This window comes from Heptranchias perlo, unplaced genomic scaffold (genome assembly GCF_035084215.1).
Source record: "Heptranchias perlo isolate sHepPer1 unplaced genomic scaffold, sHepPer1.hap1 HAP1_SCAFFOLD_62, whole genome shotgun sequence".
Lineage (NCBI taxonomy): Eukaryota > Metazoa > Chordata > Chondrichthyes > Hexanchiformes > Hexanchidae > Heptranchias > Heptranchias perlo.
Window position 1 is genome coordinate 3,755,269 of NW_027139644.1, and position 12,923 is coordinate 3,768,191.

The 12,923-nt window shown below is 45.2% G+C and overlaps 1 non-coding gene across 1 annotated transcript; it reads left to right on the top strand.

Moving 5' to 3' along the window:
- Positions 1–1,572: 1,572 nt before the first annotated feature.
- Positions 1,573–1,645, top strand: trnak-cuu (transfer RNA lysine (anticodon CUU)). Its single transcript has one exon. It is a non-coding gene; the product is annotated as a tRNA-Lys (tRNA).
- The last annotated feature ends 11,278 nt before the right edge of the window (positions 1,646–12,923 follow it).

Sequence of the window (12,923 nt, forward strand, 5' to 3'; positions counted from 1 at the left end):
TGCTGTTTACATTCTATATTAATGACTTAGATGAGGGGACCGAGTGCAATATATTCAAGTTTGCTGATGATACAAAGGTAAGTGGGAAAGTAAGCCGTGAGGAGGACGCAAAGGGAGGTGGACAGGTTAATTGATTGGGTAAGAAGGTGGCAGTTGGAGTATAAGGTGGGAAAATGTGAAATTGTCCACTTTGATAGGAAGATTGGAAAAGCAGAATATTTTTTAAAAGGTGAGAGTCCAATAAATTTTGGTATTCAGAGGAAGTTGGGTGTACTTGTAAACAAATCACAGAAAGTTAACATGCAGGAACAGTAAGAAAATAGGAAGAAAAATGGTATGTTGGCCTTTTTGCAAGGAGGTTGGAGTATAAGAGTAAGGAAGTCTTGCTGCAATTAAATTGGGCTTTGGTGAGAACACACCTGGAGTAGTTTGATGTCGTCTACATGGATTTTAGCAAGGCTTTTGACAAGGTTCCAATTGGCAGACTGGTCAAAAAAGATGTAATTGCACTAGAGAGGTTACAGAGGAGATTTACGGGGAGGTTGCCAGGGCTGGAGAATATTGGCTGTGAGGAAAGATTGGAGAGGCTGTGGTTGTTTTCTTTGGAACAGAGGAGGCTGAGGGGTGATTTAATTGAGGTGTACAAAATTATGAAGGGCCTTGATAGAGTGGATGTGAAGGACCTATTTACCTTAGCAGGGAGGTCAATAACCAGGGGGCATAGATTTATAGTGATTGGTAGAAGGATTAGAGGGGAGCAGAGGTTTTTTTTTTTCACCCAGAGGGTGGTGGGGGTTTGGAACTCACTGCCTGAAAGGATGGGAGAGGCAGAATCCCTCGTTACATTTAAATAATACTTGGATATGCACCTGAAGTGGCGTAACCAAAAAGGCAACGCACCGAGTGCTGGAAAGTGGGATGAGGCTGGGTGGCTCATTTTCGGCCGGGTGGCTCATTTTCGGCCTGCGCGGACGCGATGGTCCGAATGGCCTCCTTCTATGCCGTAAATTTGCGATGATTCCACAAAATTGGAAATTGTTTTTTCGAACAGCAAATTCCCTCAACGGGAATCGAACCGAGGTCGCGGCGATAAAAACGCCGAATCCAAACCACGAGACCACCATGGAAGGCACGTGGATTGTTTATATATATCTGGGAGTGTTTGTATTAGGTACAAATAATATCTCTGGTTTCGTGACTCTGTTAGTTGCAAATGTATCACATGCATCTGTATTATTTATTTATTTATTGGAGTGTGTATATTGTAAAGCTACTTTTGGCGCTGATAAGAGTCTGTATAATTCCGCAATTAATGCTTTATTTGCGTTCTCACAACAACAAGTCTGTCCCACTGGTTCCCCAGAGTCAGGGAGGGAAGTGTCTGATGGCCTCTTTTATTTAATGTTGCAAACAGACACAAACACTCGTATTCGTTCAAAATCAACCTGCAGGTGGACACACACTCAAAGATAAACACAACCAATGATATGGACGTTATGTTGGGATTGCTGCACATGAACACCCAGGGGCGAGTTTACTGCAATGATAGACAAGAGTGGCCTGGTGATTCAGGCCTGGCTAGCTCAGTCGGTAGAGCATGAGACTCTTAATCTCAGGGTCGTGGATTCAAACCCCACGTTGGGCGAATTCTCCTTTAAAATTTTTATTTTGCTTTCAGGGGCGAACCCCAGCTCTGACTCCCCCCTGACCTCCCGTGCAGTGTCACCGCGCACATTGTGGCCGCGCCCGGGCTGATTTCTCTCTCTCTCACCCGGGACCGCTGAGTCTGTTGTACCGTGATCACCAACTCGTCCAGTTTGTAAATTTAAACCGGAACAGGTGCCTCGCAAAGGGCAAGAGAAGTATGGAAGGCTGCAACCTCTGAGAAAATCTCATTCCCATTGGAGGTTTGTGCATTTGAACCCCTAACACTTTCTGCACCTTCTAAAAGTTTTGACATTCACTGTACAGGATGCGGCACCGAGAGACTCGTCTCTTACGCTCACAGTGATGCGTAGGGTCGTTTTCACTCGTAAAACAGCTATTGTGATATTGTGATATTGTCTTAGACTCCCTCACCAGCGGAAAGGGTTTGTCTATCTACCTTTCAAAATCCTAAAAAGCCTTCTATATTCCAGGGGATACAAGTATGTAACCGCTCCTCATAATTTAACCCTTCGAGCCCTGCTAACATTCTGGTGAATCTGAGCTGCGCTCCTTCCAAGGACAATATACCCTTTTAGAGTAAAAGGGAATAAAACTTGAAATGAGCGTCACTGAGGATCAGTTTTTTCTCACTCAAAGTTATCTGTTTAATGAAGTAAAAGATGCAGCTTTTCAAGAAGAAGGGAGCAGCCACTGTCGCCCTTTTTGGCAGGAGAAAAAACGCTTGCCTGGATGTTTATGGAGAGCAAGTTTCAACATATTGTTTACGCTTGGGAACTTTTTGCGTGTAAAATAAACGCGATAACCGCTACACTACGGAAACCACTAGTGTCTCATTAAAAACAATGGGGAACTGACTTAGTCTCCTGTCTCTGTTCTGATTTGGAATGCGTTGCTTCTCCTTCTAGCAACACTTAATATGATACAACACAGAAGGAGATCATTCGGCCCATCGTGCCTGTGCTAGCTCTTTGAAAGTGCTATCCAAGTAGTCTCACCACCCATAAGCTCTTTCCTCATAAGCCAAGCAATTTTTTTCCTTTTCAAGTATTTATCCAATCCCCTTTTGAAAGTTATTATTGAATCTGCTTCCACCGGCCTTTCAGGCAGCGCATTCCAGATCATAACAACCCGCTGCGTAAATTATTTTCCCTCATGTCGCATCTGGTTCTTTTGCCAATTACCTTTAATCTGTGTCCTCTGGTTACCGACCCTTCTGCCACTGAAAACAGTTTCTCCTTATTTGCTCTATCAAAACCTTTCATAATTTTGAACACCTCTATCAAATAATCTCCCCTTAACCTTCTCTGCTGTCAGGGGATAATTCCAGCTTCTCCATTCTCGCCACATAACTGAAGTCCCTCATCTCTGTTACCATTCTAGTAAATCTCCTCTGCACCCTCTCCAAGGCCTTGACATCTTTCCTGAAATGCGGTGCCCAGAATTGAACACAATACTCCAGCTGCAGCCTAACCAGTGTTTTATAAACGTTTAGCATAACTTTGTTACTTTTGTACTCTATGCCTCTATTAATAAAGTCAATTTCACCAGGCTGTCTATGTCCTCCTGAAGTCTGATACTGTCCACCACATTGTTTATTACATTCCCGAGTTTCGTGCCATCAGCAAACTTTGAAATTATACCCTGTATACCCAAGTCCAGGTCATTAATGCATGTATCAAAAATGAAAACTGTTTGCAGTGTGACATGTGTGATTTTAAGCCTCGTTTTTTTATATCTCATAATTTAACGCATTGCACCCTGGTAACAATCTGGTGAATCTGTGCTGCACTCCTTCCAAGGCCAATATATCCTTTCAGATTAAAAGGGTGTAAACCTCAAATAAGCGTCACTGTGGATCAGTTTTCGCTCACTCAAAGTTAACTGGTGAGTGAAATAAAAGAAAGCGCTGTTAAAGAATAAGGAAGCAGCCACTATCGCCCCTTTTGACAAGCCTATTTTGTGGCACTTTATCAAAAGCCTTTTGAAAGGCCATATGCACAATACCAACCACATTACCCTCATCAACCCTCTCTGTTAACTCATCACAAAACTCATTCACGATTTGCCTTTAACAAATCCACAGTGCCTTTCTATTATCAATCCACACTTGTCCAAATGACTATTAATTTTGTCCCAGATTATCATTTCTAAACTGACTGGCCTGTAATTGCTGGGTTTATCCTTACACACTTTTTTGAACAAGGGTGGAACATCTGCAATTATCCAGTTCTCTGGCACCAAACACTGTATCAAAGGAGGATTTAAAGATTATGGCCAGGACCTCTGCAATTTACACCCTTGCTTCCCTCAGCAACCTAGGATGCATCCCATTCGGACCAGGTGACTTTTGTACTTTAAGTACAGCCAGCCTTTCTAGTACCTCCTCTTTATCAATTTTCAACCCATCCCGTATCTCAAGTACCTCCCCTTTCACTGTGATTTCGGCAGCTTTTTCTTCCTCGGTAAAGACAGATGCAAAATACTGATTTAGTACCTCAGCCATGCTCTATGCCTTCACCCGTAGATCTCCTTTTTGGTCCCTCATCGGTCTCGCCCCTGCGCTTACCACCCGTTTACTATTTATATGCTTTTGGAAGACATTTAATGACTTGATGAAGGGATCGCATGTGATATATCCAAGTTTGCTGCTGATTCAAAGCTAGATGGGAAAGTAAGCTGTGAGGAGGACACGAAGAGTCTGCAAAGGGATATAGACAGATAAATATGTAGGCAAGAACGTCGCAGATGGAGTATAATGTGAGGAAATATGAGGTTATTCACTTTGGTGGGAAGTACAGAAAAACAGAATATTTTTGAAATGGTGAGAAACTATTAAATGTTGATGACCAGAGAAACTTGGGTGTCCTGGACACCTGAACTCCAGGTTGTGCTAACCTAGTATCAGCATCCAAAACCTGATGACGGAGAATGTCTAAAAAAAAACTAAGACAACAAACAATGCTTGGTGGTTCCTGAGAGTCAGCAAAGTGGGATCGTTTACGACCATGAGTTAAGATCAGTGGTGCTTACGTACAGAACAATGCAGCCGAATAATATAAAGATAGGGCATGCTCGCTTCTCAAACGTTCGTGTTCTCAATAGGGGGCAATCAGAAGTCCATTGCCACAAGAAGTCCGCAACGGTCAGGTCTGATATACCTGGATTCGCAGACAGGTCAGGTTGTGTTGATTACTTGTCATTAATGTAAACTGTAGACAGTTGTATAATAATAATAATACTGTTGAATGTAATGTTGAAGACAGCTGTAGTGCAACTCTGTTGTAAGGCAATCTATTAAACTTGCTATTTGGTAACCACTTGGGCTTAAATCAAGCGGAAGTTATTGTTGATGGATTAACAACCCATAGTTGCGACAGTCACGGGAGAAATCCGCTAACAAACATTCACTTTATACAAAACATCACACCTGCAGTTTACATTTTCACATGTTCTTTTTTGCAGTTCTAACCAAAGTCCAAACATCGAAAGTCCACGTGTTTTTCAGAAGTTTCCCGTCCTGTTATGTATTTTGAGCAGTTTCCTGCATAAATCAACATCGCACCCATAGTTTATATTTTCACACGTTCTCTTCTGCAGCTCTAATGCAAGTCTAAACACCGAAAGTCTAAGTGTTTTTCAGGAGTTTCCCCTCCTGTTATGTATCTTGAGCAGTTTCCCACATCCTTTTCCTGTGATGTGATAATTCTGGGTGCAGAATGAGTGTAATTGGATTTGCTGCAGTCCGCTGACAGCAGGCGATGGAAGCGAGCGCCATGCTGCCTTTCAAGTAACCTTTGCTGATTTTTTGCAGTTCAATTTCGGTTTAAACAGCGTTGTTTCTTTACCAGCATAGCTTTATTGGGGCGAGGGGTAATGAGTTTGTACCGGGAAATTTGTAGCTGCCCATTGCTAATTGATCTTCAATTGACTCAATACATTTCAATTAAAATATCACAAAAAGACGGACTATTCCTGCACCCACTTCCCGACCCCCGACCACAATGTTCCAACTTACTCCAATTCTCCATCGCTCCTCCTGCCAATCTCTAACTCTGTCTCTAATTATAAATCTGTCTATCGTGCTCTCTTTGTACTAATTTAATGTTTCTTTATCTCTTTCAACTATATCCATTGTTATTTTCACCTTATTAAAAATCAGTATAAATCTCCTTCGACCGATTCGTATGTATCGTTGTCTCTCCACTGCTTTAAATGTATCTATCTATCTATCCATATATCTATCTATCTATCTATCTATCTATCTATCTATCTATCTATCTATCTATCTATTTTTCTATCCATCTATCTCTCCATCTATCTAACTATCTATTCATCTATCTCACTATCCATGTATATATCTCTCTATCCATCTAGCTCTCTTTCTATCCATATATCTCTCTATCCATCTATCTATCCATCTATCGATCTATCCATCCATCTATCTATATATATATATATATATATATATATATATCCATCTATCTATATATCTATCTACCGATCGATCTATCTCAATCCATCTATCTATCGAAATAGCTATCTATCTATCTATCTATTTACCTTAATCTCCCTATCTCTCGAGATCTGTTTCTCCCTCCACCTGTTTATTGCTCTGTTGTTGTTTCTCTATCGCTTTCTGTCTCTCCTCCCTCATTACTCAAGTTTATCAAATAACTTTCTCATCTTTATCAAAAAATGCAATATTAAAGCATGAGCATGAGGTAAATTAGCAAATTACAAGGTGGGGTGGACTCAGTATGTCGGTCTGTGAAGACGTCACCGACCCCTCTTCCTCCTTCAGGCTGCTGATCACAGAAGTCTCCCTGAGCAGCTTCTGGAAGAAGAAGCGCGAGCACTTCTCGTCCTGCTCCACGGAGCGGACTCTGGAGCGAAAGATCATCTTTGAGGCCCCTTTAACTGGATGGATCACACCGTGAGATCACAAGGTGAGGCCCCTTTAACTGAACGGTTCACAGCATGAGATCACACGATGAGGCCCCCTGAACTGGACGGTTCACACCGTGAGATCACAGCATGAGGCCCCTTTAACTGGACGGTTCATACCGTGAGATACGGTATGTATTGTACTGTATTGCTTCGAAATAGTGAAATTAGTTTTAACTCTCTGTATACTTAAATTTTATGCAGTAATATATGTTGTGTAATAAAAATCGCAGAAACTTTCGAATCAAACCTCCAAAAGTTATCCATTGCTCCACTGGCCCAGTTTTCAAAAAGCATGCAGTACCTCACATTCCCACAGAGCTGGAAAATGAGCAGTTACCGAGTCAGTCTCGGTCATGCCCACGCGATTCCACGAGTCCGGACGTGTCAAAAGGTGCACGGTGAACAATCACCAAAGAGAGAGACATAAGCTGCTTCCTTTCGATCGCTCAGCTTGTCGAGCGGTGGACTATAGTACAATTAACAGATCAAAGTTTGCTGGTTCGAAGAAATAAACGTGCTTTTGGAGTAAGTAGCTCAAGGCCATTCTTGGAATTTTACAGGCAGCCTACAACTTAACATGTTGGCGCTGAGGCACAGGAGACCACTTTTCCTTTGTCAAACCTTAAAGCTTTCTGTGTCTGTCAGAACACGGCTGTTTTGCTCGAGCATTTGGCTCTGCTCACCAGCAGGGAGTGCCTTTGAGTAATAACACGTCAAACCGCTTTCAGGCAAAAAAGTCCTCGATCAGTCAGACAGACAGGCTCCCGCTGCTCCCTCAAGCTCGGGGCCGCTGTTTCTTTCCTGTGATCTCGTCTGCCTTCCGCAGCCTCCGGCTCTTCTCAGCATCATTCACGATTACTGTGGTTTCCCATTCTGCTGTTGCCCACTTGCTGATGCACGATACCGCCAATTGGAGGAAAGTATTGAATATATTCAGGGAGGGGGCCAACCCAAGGCGAGATTTCTCTGCTGATCGTGGAGCTGCTTGGAGGCGAGTGCAAAACAACTACTGCGAACGGCATTGAATAAAGGGAGCAGTAGCAACATGGATACAGAATCGGCTAAGGGACAGGAAACAGAGTAGTGGTGAACGGTTGTTTTTCGGACTGGAGGGAGGTGGACAGTGATGTTCCCCAGGAGTCGGTGCTGTGACCACTGCTTTCCTTGACATATATTAATGACTTGAACTTGGGTGTACAGGGCATAATTTCCAAATTTGCAGATGACACCAAACTTGTAAGGGTTAAGAACAGTGAGGAGGATAGTGATAGACTTCAGGAGAATATATACAGACTGGTTGCATGGGTGGACACATGGCAAATGAAATTTAACGAAGAAAAATGCGAATTCATGCATTTCGGTAGGAAGAACGAGGAGAGGCAATATAAACAAGAGGGCACAATTCTAACAGTGATACAGGAACAGAGAGATCTGGGTGTATATGTGCACATATCATTGAAAGTAGCAGGGCTGGTTGAGAAAGCGGTTAAAAAACCATACGGGATCCTGCGCTTTATAAATAGAGGCATAGAGTACTAAAGTATGGAAGTCATGATGAACCTTTAGAAAACACTGGTTCAGACACAACTGGAGTATTATGTCCACTTCTGGGCGCCGCACTTTAGGAAAGATATGAAGGCGTTAAAGAGGGTGCAGAAGCGATTTACAAGAATGATTCCAGGGACGAAGGACTTTAGTTACGTTGATAGACTGGAGATGCTGGAGATTTGATAGAGATTTTCAAAACCATGAAGGGTTTAGACAGAGTATATTGAGAGAAATCGTTCCCATTTGCAGAAGGGTGAAGGACCAGAGGACATAGATTTAATGTGATTGGCAAAAGCACCAAAGATGACATCAGGAAAAACGATGGGACGGTGCAGTGGGACGATCTGGATTGCTCTTGCAGAGAGCTGGTGTGGTCTCGATGGGCCGAATGGCCTCCTTCCATGCTGTAACCTTTCTCTGATTCTAGTCGAGTGCTAGCTGAGCATGTGAGAGATAGCAGGTTCGATTGTTGCATTCTCCACTCACCTTTTGACTTGGGTCAATTGTCCAGAAACAAACGTGGCGTCAGGTTTCAGCGAGCCCATGGTCCATGTACTTCTTAAGCTTCACTGCGTGCTACGGTACAGAGAGGTCAAGTGGCAGCAAATCATTTGGTGTGCTGCAAGAAGCAACAATTCTTGATTTTGGTCTTGAGCAAAGATGGAAAAAAAAGCTTAATAATGCTTTCTCTGAGGATTGAACTCAGGACCTTCAGATTATGAAACTGACGCGCTGCCTGCTGCGCAAAGAATGCACTTGATGCATAAAACTCCAGGCAGTTTGCAAGGTGTAAAATCATAAACTATTCGGCAGTTTGCAAAAACTCTCCATCCAGATGGAAATCGAACCAACAATCTTCTGAATTTTGGTCAGACACGTTACCCATTGTTCCACTGTCCCAGGGTGTGGAGAGTAATTCGGAGCTCACACTCCCACAGCGCTGCGGTATGAGCAGGTACCGAGTCAGTCTCGGTCATGCCCACGCCATTCCACGAGTCGGGGAGTGTTAAAAGGCGCATGGTGAACAATCACCAAAGAGAGGGACCTTTGCTGCTTCCCTTCGATAGCTCAGCTGGCAGTGCGGAAAACTTGTAGAAATGAAAACTTGGAAGCAAAATCACTCTTAAATCGTTGGTTTAATTCTGGCTCAAAATAACGAATGTGCTTTTGGAGTAAGCAGAATTGAGCTCAAGGCCGCTTTCTTAACGTGACAGACTGCTTACTGCTTCAAATGTTGGCGCTTTTCCTTTCTCAAACCTGAAAGCTGTTTTGCTCGAACATTTGCCACTGCTCACCAGCAGGGAGCGCCTTTGTGCAACAACACGTCAAACCGCACAAATTTTCAGGCAAAAAAAGACTTCTTTCAGTCAGTCGGACAGGTCTCTCGCTGCTCAGAGGAGTGCCATTGTGCATCAATTCTTTTTATTTTCAAAATATACTTTATTTCATAAAATTTAAGTATACATACAGTTCAGTGTAAAAGTCGCAATTTCAATTCAAAACAATACAAAACAGATAGCACACACTATGATCCCATTACTTCAATAGAAAACACAGTACATATCTCACAATACATTCTGTATAATAAAAGGTGGGATGGTTTCACACAGTATCCTTTCCACATCGAGCCTTTGTGCTGGCCGCACCGCGCCTCAGTGCATCCTGCAGCACCTATCCTTGGACCTTGGAGTTTGCCAGTCGGCAACACTCGGTCGTTGTCAGCTCCTTCAGCTGGAAGACCAGTAGGTTTTGGGTTGACCAAAGAGCCTCCTTCACAGATTTGATTGTCTTCCAGCAGCAGTTGATATCTATGTCGGTGTGCCTTCTGGGAAACTGCCTGTAGAGCACAGCGTCCTGTGTTACCGAGTTGTTGGGGATGAACTGGGACAGAGACCAACGCATCTCTCTCCACACATTCTGCATGAAGGTCCAGTCCACCAGGAGACGGACAACGGTGTCATCCCCGTTGCAGACTTGACGGCAGCTCGCAGTGGTGCTGAGATTCCGTGCATGTTGGAAGGACTGCACTGGGAGCGCTCTTCTCACCACAATCCAGCCCACATCCTGGTGCATGTTGGCATAGACCGTCTGGTCGGGGAACTGCCCGATTGGATCCACCTTCTCCTTTTCCTGCAGGACCCCCAGAACGTTCCACTGTCTGACGGCCTTGTGGTCGAAGTGGTTCCTCCTCAGGAACTTCTCCACCTGGGACAGGTAGGGTGGGGTCGGCCAGCATGACCGGACCCAGTTTTCTCAGTGTATTGGACAGGTGGAAACTCAGCACGTAGTGACACTTGGTGTTTGTGTACCGGGGCTCTACACACTTCCTGAGGCAGCTACACACAAAGGTGGCCATCAGGATAAGGGCAGCATTGGAGACACTTATGTCCCCTTTGTCTGGAGGTTTGTACATGTTGTCCCTTTGGAAGTGTTCTGCTTTAGACCTCCAGACAAAGTGGAAGATAGCTCGGGTGACTGTGGTGACGGAGCTGTGGGGAATGTGCCAGACTGGGCCATGTCGAACAACACCGCGAGTACCTCTCACCTTATCACCAGGTTCTTGTTTGTTACGGAGAGAGAGCGACCCCCCCCCCCCCCCCCCAACATACCAAGCTTCTGTTTGGCCATGGCGACCCGCACCTCCCATTTATTGGTGCAGACGAGATGCCCCGAACCCGATCCCCAACACCATCAGGTAGTTGGACCTGACGGTGAAAGGGACAAAGGATCGGGTCTCCCACCTGCCATAGAACATGGCCTCACTCTTACTGCGGTTCACTCTGGACCCCTAGGCCAGCTTGAAACGATCGCAGATGCCCATCAGTTTGTGGACCGACTGCTGATCAGAGCAAAAGATGATGACATCATCCATGTAGAGGGAGGCCTTAACCTGAGAGCCTCCACCTGGGATCGTCATCCCCCTGATATCTGTGTCCTTCCTGATGGACACCCCAAACGGCTCGATACAACACATGAACAAGACCGCAGAGAGAGGACAGCCCTGCCTGACTCCAGATCTGATTGGAAAACTCTCCGACTCCCGCCCATTGATTTGGGCTGCCCGATGGATGTCCACATAGAGCAGTCGGATCCAATCGCGGATTCCCTCCCCAAACCCCATTTTGGAGAGCACGTCGATCACGTACGTGTGGGATATTCTATCAAAGGCCTTCTTCTGGTCCAGGCTGATGAGGCAGGTGTTCAACCCCCTGTCCTGTATGTAGGTGATCGAATCCCTGAGCAGCGCAAAGCTATCAGAGAACTTTCTGCCGGGTACAGTACAGGTCTGATCGGGGCGGATCACTAGCTCCAGAGCAGACATGAGCCTGTTGGCGATGGCCTTCGACAGAATCTTGTAGTCGGCATTTAGCAAGGAAATGTGGCATCAATTTTTGATTTCTTCCCTCTCCCCCTTCTGCTTGTAGATGAGGGTGATGATGCCTTTCCTCATGGACTCTGACATGTTGCCTGCCAGATGCATACTCCGTACAGATCCAGTAGTTATGGGTCTATCCAGTCCCACAGCGCCGAGTAGAACTCAACCGGTAATCCATCGCTCCCTGTAGATCTACTCCTCTCGAAGGACCAGGCGACCTTTGTCAGCTCGTCCAAGGTCAGTGGTCGATCCATGCTCTTCCGCTCGCTGTCCTCTAAGACATCCGTGACAGAAGACACGAGGGACTGGGAGGCCGTGCTGTCTCTGGGCTTGGCGTCATACAGTTCGGCATAAAAGGACTTACTGATCCTCAGTATGTCGGTCTGTGAAGACGTCACCGAGCCCTCTTCCTCCTTCAGGCTGCTGATCACCAGAGGTCTCTCCGTGCAGCTTCTGGAAGAAGAAACGCGAGCACTTCTCGCCCTGCCCCACGGAGCGGACTCTGGACCGAAAGGTGATCTTCGAGGCCTCGGAGGCGAAGAGTGAGACTTTCTGGCCCTTCAACTCCCTGAGTTCCTCCCCGACATTCATCCCCATCGACTGCAGTTGGAGCAGATCCTGCATGCTTTTCTGGAGCTGGGACAATTTCCTCTGTCTCTCTCTCTCGTCCCCTTAACTGGACGGGTCAAACCGTGAGATCAGAGGGTGAGGCCCCTTTAACTGGACAGGTCAAACCGTGAGATCAGAGGGTGAGGCCCCTTTAACTGGACGGGTCACACCGTGAGACCACAGGGTGAAGCCCCTTTGACTGGACGGGTCACACCGAGAGAGCTGAGGCTAAGGCTCTGTGATTCCAGGTGGAATTTCCTCACTCGGCTAATTTAAATATGTGAGGTGGCGAGAGTGTTGGAGAAATGAAGGCTTGAGATGGCAGAAGCATAGGGTCTCAGCAGCAGTGTGACCAGGACTGTACTTTGTAACTGGTGCAGGGAAACAGCAGTGGGAACGGAAATCATAACATCACAAGAGACTTAGAGGTCCATATATATAGATCATTAACATATCATGGACAGATACAGAAAATAATCAATAAAGGCTAATGGAATGCTGGCTTTTATATCTAGAAGACGAGAATACGTGGGCAGAAGTTATGCTACAGCTATGCAAAGCTCTGGTTAGACCACACCTGGATTACTGTGTTCAGTTCTGGTTACCACACCTCAGGAAGGACATATTGGACTTGGGAGTGCAGCGTAGATTTACTGGAATGATACCTGGACACTAAGGGTTAAATTACGAGGAGAGAGTTCACAAACCAAGCTTGTATTCCCTGGAATTTAGAAGATGAAGGGATGATTTGATCGCAGTTTTCAAGGTATTAAAG